Below are 14,018 nucleotides of genomic sequence, written 5' to 3' on the forward strand. Positions count from 1 at the left end.
TTTAAAGTAGTATTATACGTAAATATCAGTATATAAATTACCCAAAATTATCGCAATTAATATTTTGAATATATGTATGCATGAGATTTTTAAAAATGCATTCAATATTTCTACAGCGTCAACTTTTGCCTCAACGTCTCATAAGTTCTCCTACACACTCATTGTCCGATTCATTATTTTTTATGAATATTTTTCTATGACAGTGAACAAATATGGTGAACTGAGCAGCAAGGTCGAAATCAATCGATGTGAGTTTGAATAAGTAAACGTATTAGAGTGGGTAACACCTTGATAAACTCAACTGCCATTTATTCCACGTGAATAACTATATATTATATAATCGTGATATTAATTAAGATGGTATTTTTATTATTTATTATATTCACAAAATAAGTAAGTATAATATTTATAAAATAGGGTAAGTTAGGATGGGCACTGCTATTTTGCCTATATGGATGTGGTGTTGGAGACGCATGCTCCAAATTCATTCCGCTTTATGCACAGCTAGATGCACCAACGTGTCAATTCGCCAGGAACTACCCTTAGATGGCTTGACTCTGGCCAATGTCTGTATCCGACGGGTTCTCCAGTTCTTTGGCCACGTTGCGCGTGGCAACGAGGATAGCCTGGAATGGCTGGTCGTGATCGGTAGCCTGGAGGGGAAGAGAGGGAGAAGAAGATCCTCACACGATGGTCCGATGAAATTAAGGCAGCAGCATGCACCTTCGTAGTTGAAGTAGGCACTCAACTGGGTCAAGGGATAACTGGAGAAGAGTCATTGCTTCCACAAGGGTCAGAACCCTCAGTAATGAAAAATAGGACAAAAAAAAATTATATATAAGCATGTAAATAAATCTTTTATATTCCTTGTAACTGTGTGAACTGTTTTTGTTTAAACACATTGACAAGCTTTGTCTTAAATTTAAATAATGATAAGTCAAGGCAAAATTCAACACGATCAATTTATTCTAATATTGTAATCAGTCGTTTCGCATAAACTATTCAAATAGTTCATTTTAATGTCAAACTAGATATCAGTTTTCATGTAATTTAAAACAAATGCATACATTTGCTTCAAGATAAACTACTTTTTAATATTCTGTGCATGCACTCTCTATATGAAGCATAAATAATTGAGAAACCACTTTTCAAAACGCAAGTTGTTTTTTGCATGTTGTCCATCGACTTAGGCCCACATCGTTAAGTTCAGAAGAGAGCCGCCTTCTAAATTCCAGTAGTAAATTACCGTTTTGAACTTTTATAATTATAAAATTTCACCGAAATCGTATTAAAAGTCGGGAAATAGTTTTGGTAAGCGAAATAAGTGTAAAAAATGTTGGATGCAATGAACAATTTTTTTTTAAAATTAAATGTTTAAATACTCATATATTAATAAAAGGTGTTTACCAAGTATATTTTTACTTGAACTTGGATAAATATTACCTCTTGATGACTACTTAATCATTATTCAATTCATCCTGAATATTAAAAATATGATTTTAAACCAATTAAATTGAAATCAATTGAAATATAATTATTTCTGAACCGTGCAGCATACTGTCTTATATGAATTTAAAAAAAAACAAGAGTTTATTAATTGCATATTAATTTCTGAGTGATGATCTTTTTCTTAATTTATCATTGAATATACCATAGATATATGGACATAACATAGTAACTTGTATGATATTTAAATGATTTCTGTGATTTTTTGTATTCAAGCCACTGTATTTCGTCCATAAAAAAATAATCCCTCAATGAAATGTCGTATTAACCGGCCGTGAACGGCATGCATAATAAATTATTTAAGTGGTGTGCTCAAGTGTATACACAGGAAGTGAATTATATGATTTTTAATGTGTATTTTTTAAACGTGTGATTTTTTTCACGTTTCAGTACAACAGTAGTATAAATCGAAGACAATTATTTATTACTGATGTTATTTCTACGATTCAAGGTGGTTTTAAAGCACTAATAACCTAAACAGTTCACGTACGTGAATTTGTGGATTTAAATCAAACCCGATGCTTGTTTATGCGTTCGAGTCCGTGGGGGTGTCAGCGATTAACATTTTCATACCTTGGATTCTATTAATATACGTGTTTAGATTTCCGTCAACAAATTTCGACTGAAAAGATATACATGTAATAAGTAGATCATTCAGAATGAGCGTGCAAGAATTACATATTCCATTTGGGTTTGTGTATATGTCGGCAAACTCGATTGGTAGTTGAAATCCTTCAGCACTATGCAATTTCATCAAAGATTGTCATGCAAAGTTCATATGCAAATTATTTGTCAATTTATTGTTTGATGGATGAAATTAATTATTCCAAATAATCATGGTGTCATTATTTCATAAATTTTAAATTATAGCAAGTACCCGCAGCAATTATTTATTAAAGGTATGAGGATTACGATAAAAAGAGTAATTAAATTAAGATTTTTTTCTCAATTTAAAGTTAAATGTAAGCAAAAGTTAATATTGATTTATGAATGAGAATAAAATTTTTTTTAAAGTACATTTAGTTATTGTTAAGAGTTGATTGATTCCCAACGGATCAAATTATGAAGAAAAAAAACGTTCTTTGTGACGTGACATCAATAAAATTATTCAAAACCTAGAAAGTTATGTCACTTAGCGAAAAAAAAAAACATAAAAATGCATATTTTTGTGTTATTTCATTTTAAAATAACACAAAAATAATAAAAGTATACTTAAAAGTGTAATTTAAAGCTTTCAATTAAAGATTGAACGAATAAAAAAATTATTTCGTAAAATTTAAGCACATCAGAATTTCACATATCCAGAGAAAAAAAGAACCCTGGACGATAAAATCAGACAGAAAATCATAATTGCAGGAACGGTAATATACCGTAGATGAGAAAATAATTGGAAAGATAATTTCGTGATTTATAAAAAAACGTATAGCGCTGTGCTTTTTAACTAAATTGGAATTTAATGGCTCACATAAAATACAACATAACTGATTTTTTTCAATGCACGTACCATGATATAATCCATAATTGATATAATATTAATGATAAAGCTGTTAATATAAAAATATATACCACCGTATAATTTTTCGTGTTGATAATAATAATAATTAATTATAATAATAATAAAAATTCACTAATAATAATTTATTTTAATTTTAATATTAATTTTTCTTTCCAAGCACTTATCATATATCATTTTGGCGCATATTTGTCTGAGAGATTACATTTCGACTGTATTCAGTCTACTCTTATACTTCTTTTGCCAACTTCATGATTTTCTTCTATACCATTGGGTTTATACCGGGACTCTGTTGTGTACTGCCAGTTTAGTTTTTATATTTTTTCACTGATAGGCTTTTACTTGCTTTAAGCGATTTCAAACTTTAACTTTTGGTTTATTAATAATTATTAATAACGAAAATGTGATTCAGTGTTTCGTGATACGTACGGAATCGAAATACAACGCCCCCTTAGACCTCGTTTGGGATGATTAACGCCCCCAATCAATGGGAAACCCAAACATTTTTACTAATCAGTATGGGAAACCCAAACGTTTTTACGAAAATCTAAGTAAATGGTTGTCGACGGACCTCAAATACAATTAATCACCGTTATTTCATGCCTTTGTTTATCTTCGCTTTCTCTAAACTATTTTCGATATGTTGCCCTTGAAATATACCCTTGCGTATTGCCAGTTGCTATATATATATATATATATATATATATATATATATATATATATATATATATATATATATATATATATATATATATATATATATATATATATATATATATATATATATATATATATATATATATATATATATATATATATATATATATATATATATATATATATATATATATATATATATATATATATATATATATATATATATATATATATATATATATATATATATATATATATATATATATATATATATATATATATATATATATATATATATATATATATATATATATATATATATATATATATATATATATATATATATATATATATATATATATATATATATATATATATACAAATTTATATATGACTTTTATATTTTTATTTTCTAAACGTACTTAGAGAAAAAATTGTAAAGTATAAAATCGTTAGTGAATAAAATCGATATTATTAATTTAAGTTTTACTTGGCAATATTACTTTTTCTTATAACTTTTGTTGTGTTTTAATGCATTCGGCATAATTTTGAAACACCAATTTTTAAAGAAACAATTTTAAGTAAGTTTAGTGATATTTACCACGTTACCACGTTAAATTAAAAATGGATAGATTTTATCAGAAACTGACTGCCGAATCAATTAATGAAAAATCGAATGCTTTTGTCGACTGCAAGGTAAATTGAAAATTACACCTTTTTAATTTTTAGTTTATTTTATATCATTTTATTTGCGGCTTACGCCTTTAACAATATTAACCAAAATATGTACAATAACAATAAGGAATACTCGAATAAAAATCATCGCTTACAATAATCATCACTATCAATAGATTTTTAAAACAATTCGTCACATAAACAATTGTTACATACTAGAAAAAAAATCTGTGAAAACTTTCATGTTAGTGCAGTAAAAATAAACTCCATTATTATGTCTTGTTTTTATTATTACAATAATCAGATGACATTTTTTACACTTTCTAGAATTTCCTTCTACACAATCTTGCTAGAGGTCAGAATTCAAGACGACGTTTAAGATGGGTACACAAACAAACGTAAAACATTGTTCGTGTATTTTTCTAGAAAATACGTAGTTCCTACATTCGTTGTTTACATACATTTCGTGAATTGAATACGTTTTAAATGTAGGAAACTATGAACAATGCGAATCTAATTGACATAATTGAATGTTGTATTTTAGTTAAACAAAAGAAATCAGCTTCCTCAATTCACATCAAGTGAAAGGAATAAAACAATCGCAAAACATTAGAAATAAAAACCTTTCAAAATAGTATAAAATATTAAAAACTTGTTTAATACAAGTACTTATAGTATTTTATTTTTATTTGGTAAATATCACTACTTCTAGACACACTAGAAATAGTGGTATTTACTAAGTACAACTTAAATTAAAAATTCATATATATTACCACAAAGTGACTGACAATTCAATTAATGAAATTACAGTATTTCATATATTAAATGTTAAAATCAAACACTACTTCTTAGAGTCACATAAAATTTAATTTTTTGACGGTTGTTTGGCTTTGTTATGGCATTTTCAAACTTAAGTCGTATAGAGTAGGTATAGAGTATTTCAATTAGATTTATGTTTTGTACTGACATTTCTTAATGAAACTGCATTTTATAATATATAATAAAATTACCACTATTTAGTTTTTTCACATATATTTTATTTGGCCAGTGACCGGATTTCGTCTTTACCGATATCATCAGACTGGTCACTCGTCAAATAAGGTGTGTACGAGTATATGTGAAAAAAACTAAATAGTTGTTATTTTAATACATAGAGTATATTAAATTATTACATTGTACCGTAAAAATAAATAGGAATGCAATTTATTTCCAAACGGTTCAAAAATATATTGAAATTACTAATTTTTTATCATAGTTTAAATTGATATCATTCTCAAAGGGATTATTATTGTCCTCGAATAAAGAAGGTGTGTACAGTGTTTATTAAATATTTTCAATGTTAATGTTTGTATGTCACACACTTATGTTGTAAGCCACATTTACTAGTACGTCATAGATATCTTATCGTAATTTAGGAGTATTAATGAGTTATACAGGATGTTTTTTTACATTACGTCTATACATTTTAAGAAGTCATTTTTTAATACGTAACTAATGAATGGTTGATGATATGAAATCACAATAAAAACGTTTATTATTATCTTTCCCTTATAAGCTCATAAAACTGTTCTTTTAGATCAGTGCACTTTTGTAACTTTGGTTTTCATCAAAGCTGATAAGATTATATAGAATTTATCAGCAAGTTCAAAATAAAGGATGAAGGGATATTTAAGCGATAAATTATTTATAAAAACAAGATTACATGACTGCAAAAACATTTTAATACAGGATTAAATGCTGATTTAAAGCGTGATAGAATACACATGTGACTAAAATACTACTTAGATTCTTGGAGAAAAAAATGAAGATCCAATTTAGCAAAGACAATAGAAAGAAACAGAGTCTGAAATGCTAATAATGTTCAATTGATTGTTGAGTACTGTACATGGTTATATCGAGGAGAGAAAAAAGGCTGAATATAAAATGTAAAAGTGGAAAAAAATTGCGATAAATGTCTTCCTAAATCGTGATCTACTTCAAGCTCTTTGACCGCCACCTTCCCGGATGACTTGCCAAAAGATGAAAGCTTAGCTAGAAGTCGCAGAATGTCACCATTGTTGGAAGACACAGTAGACAAACAGTCTAAACCAAAGAAAACAAGAAAATACACATTTTACAACATTTTTAAAATTGAGCCCATGTACGTAGTGGAAGAATTGATAGTTGCACTAATGTGGCCGATAAATTATATTTCAGAACAAATATTGCGTCAATTATTATAAATTGATAGAAATAAGGTTACATGGTTTAACTTTGTACTTTTTGCTGATGTCATGATTCTTATTTAATTTTATTTTAATAATTATGACATTGATGAGGTCGCGCAATATAGCAAAAACATGTTTGATAATTTATTTTTAATTTAAGTATACTTTTTATGGAAATAATCACAAACGTCTGTGCACTGTGTTTTGTCCGCCTCCATAGTATAATAGTTACCGCATTTAACTACTATACAGGAACTCCCAGGTTAAATTCTTAGGGGTATAAACATAATTGAAAGTATTTTTTTTTCACATTATCATTTATTTAATATTATCCTGGACTGGTTTCTGGAGTGCAAGACTGATCACTTCATATAATGTAATTAACGATCAACTTAACATCGTATCAATTAGATTAAGTGTTCAACGCATTTTTGGGTACAAATAAAGGCCAGGGGTGAAACATTTGAGTCATATAATTATTCATATAATTTCAAGTTTTTGGGATACTTTTACAAACTGATGTAACAACTTCTTAAAATTCTAAGAATATTAGATATTTTGGGGTAGTAGTTATTATTTATTCAAGTTAATCACATCCTGTGTAATGTGGGAAAGCGTGCAGTGTCGTATGGGAAAATGAACCATAAACATATTAACTAGGTACACAATGTAAGGGACAACGAACGAGCAAATCCGTAATTACGTAAACAATACATTTTGGCCATGACGATAATGCTCCCAGGTATACTTTAGTTTATTTTTATAAGATTTTCTATCAAGGTTGACAGATGATAATTGTAATTTATCACCTTTTGATTATTCAATGGTAAAACAAGTCAACTCGAAACTGACATAATTTAAAACCAATAATTAGATCATAAAAAATATATCTGTATACTTATATCGAAAAATTAATGTTCATCGAAATCAATTATGATTTTCTCAGTTTAAAAATTGCTTTTAATTTTGGAAAAGTATTTTTTTTTCATTATTAACCAGCTGTACCCAGCCATGCTGTGCTATGATATAATAAACTTAAATGGAAAAGAAAAAAAAAAGAAATCACACATTTCTAATCTGTTTAATTTCACATTCACTCGAGATATTAAAAAATATTAAAAATCTATGAAATGCAACAGAAAATATTTAATTTGAACATCACCTGACAAGTTGTACGCTGTTTGATATGAGCAATGGTTATAGAAGGCGCTGCCATAGTGGTAAAAAACTTTTTTTTTAAAGAATTTTTTACCGGGGACAGGTACAAAAGCCTACAGGCATACATTTATTCGATTGTAAAGTTGTGTCACAATTTTAAAACAATTGGTGAATAACTTTAGGATATTCAAGATTTTCAACTAGCCATTTTTTTAAAAAGATTATTATAATAATAAAAAGAGAGAGAGTAAGACTATACTTTAGATTCTGTTACATTAGTATATATGAAGTTACATATGAAGTTATTCTGTTACATATGAAGTTATATATGAAGTTACAGTTGAAGTTATTCTGTTACATTAGTATAATGCTTAACATGTTTCATTGTGATATGTAAGTATTTTAAAACCAAATATATTTATATAAATATAAAAAAATTGTAATAACGGGCACTGAAAATATCTTTGATATTCTTGAGAAATATTTTTAAACCTCGATTATGGGACTCCTTTCGTGCATTAAAAAAATCTAAAATCCTAGTTTTTGAGTTATCATAATTTTCATCGTAGCATTCAACATTGGGATTACGATTTTTTCTGAATAATGTCACAATTCAGTTTAATGTGTTTGAACAGTCGATAACCGTATACATACGCCGTACGGAAATTGGTATTGGGACGAAATCAAGGTTCCGAAGTTCACTATACCCGCCAGCACGATAGATGTCGATTTGCGGACTTCGGCAATTGACCTCGTAAGACTGTCAATAGCCTCTGAGGTCTTACGAGACTGCAAATATTTAGCAAAGGCTAAATTCACATTATTATTCAACATGTCCTTTAAACCAATTCTTGTATTAACGCACTTGTAAAAATGCGTGTTTTATTTTTGTTCTATTATTTGGTAATGTATCCAAAATAAAATAAAATTATTGGAATGATTCCACTTTTATTTTAATATAAACAATGATTTATAATGTGACGCGTTTCGTCTTATCAAGACATTATCAAACTGATTTATATATTTGTAAAATGTTCTTATTATATATTATTTATTGATTCGGCATTAATTTTGTGGAATGACAAAGTTAATACCTTATTATATGATTATTGTTATAACATGTGGCTCACTCCTTTCAAGAACGTCATTAATCAAAAAACTAGATTTTTCAGGAAAACGTTTTTAAAGTTTAAAAATATAATACAATGTATTAAAAATAAATACTAAGCCACTTATTGAACTTTTTACTGTGCCACAGATCTTTATAGATAAAATCTGAAGGTTTTTTCTCCATTTGAAAAAGATTTAGTATATTTAAAAAAAATAATTAAACAATACATTTTCTTTAAAATGCAAAAACAACACTTTCTGCCCTGTAGCGGGTAAATATAAAGTTAAAAATATGCCTCTTTTGCTGGGATATAGTAAAATTTCTGGGCATTCCGAAAACATGCACAGCTGAAAATTGAAGATTTTTGATTTATGACGTTCTTGAGTGAGCGATGTGTGGTCGTTTTCTATTCAATAGTTAGGAAACTCTGAAAAATATGATCAAATGTTAGTATAAATTCCAGAGAATTCCAAACAAGGATCAGGGAACATAAATCGTGTTAAAGAAGCAATTGGTATTCTTCAATGAAAAGGAAATGAAGAGCATATAAAAACACGCGCGTATTTGAATACATCATTTGGATGAAATTTCAAAGCAATCAGAGAAAAACTTTGGAGAACTCAAGAATATTAATTTTCAAGAAGTGAATATGTACATTTTTATTTAGATATGGTTGGTATTCTATATTAAGGTACACATTTACATTATTACGACGTCCTCAATATAAATAAGGCGTAAATTTAATTGCGTTTAATTCATATCATTTGGCGTAAACAGTTCCTAATTAAAAACGTGGAAGTAAATAAAATCGGTAAAAACAGTCGTTGAAATATGTGGAATATACGCAAATTATTTGTTTTCATGAACATAATATTAAAGCATTATTATCAATGGTTCAACGCGATCGATACATCACCATAAGTATGAATAGTAAATTTATAAAATAAAAATAATAAAAATATTGCTTAGGAACCTGCTCTTGGGAAGATGTCCAGCTATCCCTTCATCCTTTGGTCTTCCTGGTGGATGTCACACACACGCACACGCACACACACACATATATATATATATATATATATATATATATATATATATATATATATATATATATATATATATATATATATATATATATATATATATATATATATATATATATATATATATATATATATATATATATATATATATATATATATATATATATATATATATATATATATATATATAACTATAATTATAACGTTGAGATAGGTATGGCGCTATAGGAGCAAATGTAATAGGGTATTAATTTTATAAAAATGTATATATGCATTTTAATCAGCAGAAATGACTGAAATGAGTCATTCGAAATAAAAAAAAACTATTTAGAACATTAACCATAGTAACGTTCCCTCCGATAACGCGGTTCCCATTTCAACGTTATAGGGGGGTTAACTGTCTACTATTTTTTTATTAATTCGTTTTTTATCGTCAATTAATATTATTACGTCATAAATCATATATGTTACGTCATGCTGCACGTGGCCTTGAACTAGATCCTCAATAATATTTTGTTTTGGAAGATAAAAGAACAAATAAATAATATTGACACTATTTTCCACGAAATGGTTGATAGCCGGTGAAAACAATGGCACATGGATTTTACTATCACTTTTCTGTGAATACTTTCACAATATTGCCATTGATTGATTTGATATTAACATAAGAGGTAACATAATGATTTTCATATAAAAATAAAACAATTTTATAAGATTGAAAGTGGTATTATACAGTTGAATTATTTTTAAAATAAATTTCACAATGTTTTTTTTTAACTAGATTATTTGTTTTCTGGTAAAAATATTGTGTGTTTCGATGCATGCAGCATCATTTTCAAACTGAAGATGATTCGGAATGCATGCAAACACGTGTCACTATAGATTTTATGAAATAGTGGTATTTACCATGCAAAACTTAAATTAAAAATTCATAGATATTAGCACAAAATGACTGACGAATCAATTAATGAAATCACTTTATTTTGTTATAAGGATGCTTTAATTTCGTTAAATAAATGTTCTGTTCTCATTTTTGTATTTTGAATGTACATATTATACATAATATGTATGCTGAATGAAATTTTGAGGCTTGCATATTTCACGTAAGGGTTTGAGATAGAGCGAAATAATACTATCTTTTTAAAAAAAAAACACACAATTTTGTCTGTTATTGAAAACAATATTATCACATTCCAGTTTGTCAAGTTATTTGTTGTTGTCGATTAAAAATTGTCTTGTTTTTAAATTGCAGGATAAACTAAAATATTCCTAAATATTATCTCTTTTCGATTCGTTGATCCCAATTTTCGTATATTTTGTAAACAGTTGAAAACAATAAAACCATATATCATTCCAGTTTATCAAGTGGTTTGTTGGCGAGGTATTAATTCTGTTGATTTTAAAATGCAGGATAAACTAAGATATACCTCTATAATATCTCTTTTCGATACATTGATCATCACATAACTGGTTCGAACATTTTGTAAATAATTATTTTCCAAATGTATGCGCCGTACCCTAAGTAAGAAGTAAATATTATCAGAGCTGCTGGTGATGGTGATGTAGCAAAGAATATTAGCATTAATTTTGTGTACATTTTGATGTGCAAATAAACGATATGACGAACGCTGCGTTCAATATTATCGATTGGTGATTCCTAGAAAACAGACTGAAATTTACTTAGTATCTGTACACCAGAGGCGTGCGGTGACTGTTTCGAAAAAAATATATACAAATAAAAAAAATGTAGGTTACTCAATTTATAGATATGTAAACGTCACTTAACACTGACTGACTTAACGCTGACTTTATATTTACTAATAAATCATTGGATCATCCTTTTAGTCGATTAGCTATTTTGGATATTCCCAGCAGATGTAGGAAGAGAGAATAGAATGCCACACTAATCTGCCTTCATTTATACATCATCTCATAGGCACATACCCGCCGATTATTTCGACTTCCGGCCTGACTACATTCAAGTATTTGAAATGCTTGATTATTCCAAGTTTTTTCGGTCTTCCACTGCTTCTATTACCGGCCATCCATTCGTTTTACCACCTCAACACATCGTTCTTAATTTAATCGATAATGCTTCTCACAGTGTATAAAGTGATCTCTTAAATCAGCCAACAACATGTAAATACCCACACTTCCATGTCCCCATATCAATATTTTTCTTTATCTCTGTTGAGATCCTTTTTAAATAGATTTTGTTCTAGCTTGACTAGTGGGCCTACGACCTTTTACGTTCTTTATTGTTACAATTTTTATTAAAATCGTCAAATGTCACCTAAAAATACGAATATATGGATTTGTTTTGGTTCAAATTGTAGTAAGACTGAAATGTTACTTGTAATTAATTGGATGTAACTTTTATAGGCAAAAATTAAAATTCATTAAAGAGTATTTACTCAAAAAAAAAATAAGTAAATATAAACATAATAATAATAAAAAAACGGAAATAAGAACAGCATTTCTTAAGTATACGATTGATACCTCTTTTAGATGTATTTTAATGCAAATTTATATAACATTTTCCATGAGTAAACAATTTACAGAAATCTGAAAAATCAATATTATTTTTTATAAATTTCTTTCTGTTTGACTTTTTTCTAACCTCAATTGAAAAGATAAACGAATAAAACATATAACATTCTATTTTGTGTATCTGGTACGTTTTTGTGTGTTTATGATAGATCTTGATAACAAAAAACCTCAATTAACAATAGTCTCTGTGGTATTAACCAAGTAATCTTTTTGTTATTAGGAATAAATCCAGGGCAAATTGAAGATAACCTTTTTATTATCAGTAATATTGAAATCTAGTTATAGTATCTCGACGAACCAGATAATGCAGGACTAAATAATTAGAAATAGTTTCCTCGATTAGATATAGGATTAAATTGCCAGATTGATTTTAGTTTCGAAAAATAATTAACTCATTTTTAATGAAAATGGAAAAAAAACTGTGTTCTTTACAAATACGTGTTGATTTCTCTATAAATATAATGATACAAGTCAAAGAAAATCAGTGTATTTTTATAACGGTTTGTAAAATAAATGAAGGGAATAATCAATGATGTTAGATTAATTACATACATATATAAGGATGAATTTATTAATTATATGTTTCCATGTTTATATTTAATATTATTTGTTCAATCTTCCTTCTTACAAATTTTCTGTTTTGTTTTCCTCAGTAAGATGCTTCAAATGCTCAAAAGATCTTATTTTAAATAATTGAGAATAAAAATAACCTATTAAAAAAATATAAAAATCTATAATCATTATATTTGTATAATTATATATTATATTTCTATTTTAATTTGTACCAGAAGATGAAAACAATTGTCGTTTTCGAAACTAGTCGTAAATAAAAATAAAACTCAATTCAGTGGATTATTCAAGTGTTTAATTTTTATTAAAATAGTTGTTAACAGTTGCCAAAGCTTAATATGGTATATTTATTCCGATACGTAAAAATATAATAATAAATCATTAACCCTCCCTAAACTATCCCATATATAGGTATTTAGTATTTATGTATAATTTTAATAATAATTATAAATATATTTAATAAGTTTTGATATTTATTGTTTCGGCATTAACTTTGTGGTAAGACATGATTAAATTATAAATGAAAAAAAAGTTTTTTTACCACTTGAGTATTATATTGTCACGATTAGTTTCGGGAGTTATTGATGCTTCCATCAACAGGTTTGAATATAAATTTTATATTCAAACCCGTAGGAAGCATCTGTAGCTTTGGAAACTAGTCCTAACAATAGAATACTCAACCGGTATATACATAAAACGAGTGTTTAATTTATAAATCAATATATTTTTTAAATAACCAGCAATATTATTTATTATTTTTAAAATATAATAAATATAGCCCAATGGGTACAAAAAAGGCTAAGTAGTAGAAATTGTTGTAGTATATACACACACACACACACATATATATATATATATATATATATATATATATATATATATATATATATATATATATATATATATATATATATATATATATATATATATATATATATATATATATATATATATATATATATATATAGATATAAATATTTCATTGTAACGAGAGTTTATATTGTAGTTTGATTTACATTATAATGATATCT

The 14,018-nt window shown here is 27.1% G+C and overlaps 1 protein-coding gene across 2 annotated transcripts in view; it reads left to right on the forward strand.

Moving 5' to 3' along the window:
• LOC148308483 (uncharacterized) overlaps window positions 1-14,018 on the forward strand; it is a 237,574-nt gene that overhangs the window by 178,504 nt on the left and 45,052 nt on the right. The gene's annotated exons all lie outside the window — the stretch shown is intronic.

Source organism: Brachycentrus maculatus, unplaced genomic scaffold (genome assembly GCF_059751285.1).
Source record: "Brachycentrus maculatus isolate JH-2025_06_01 unplaced genomic scaffold, ASM5975128v1 h1tg000162l, whole genome shotgun sequence".
Lineage (NCBI taxonomy): Eukaryota > Metazoa > Arthropoda > Insecta > Trichoptera > Brachycentridae > Brachycentrus > Brachycentrus maculatus.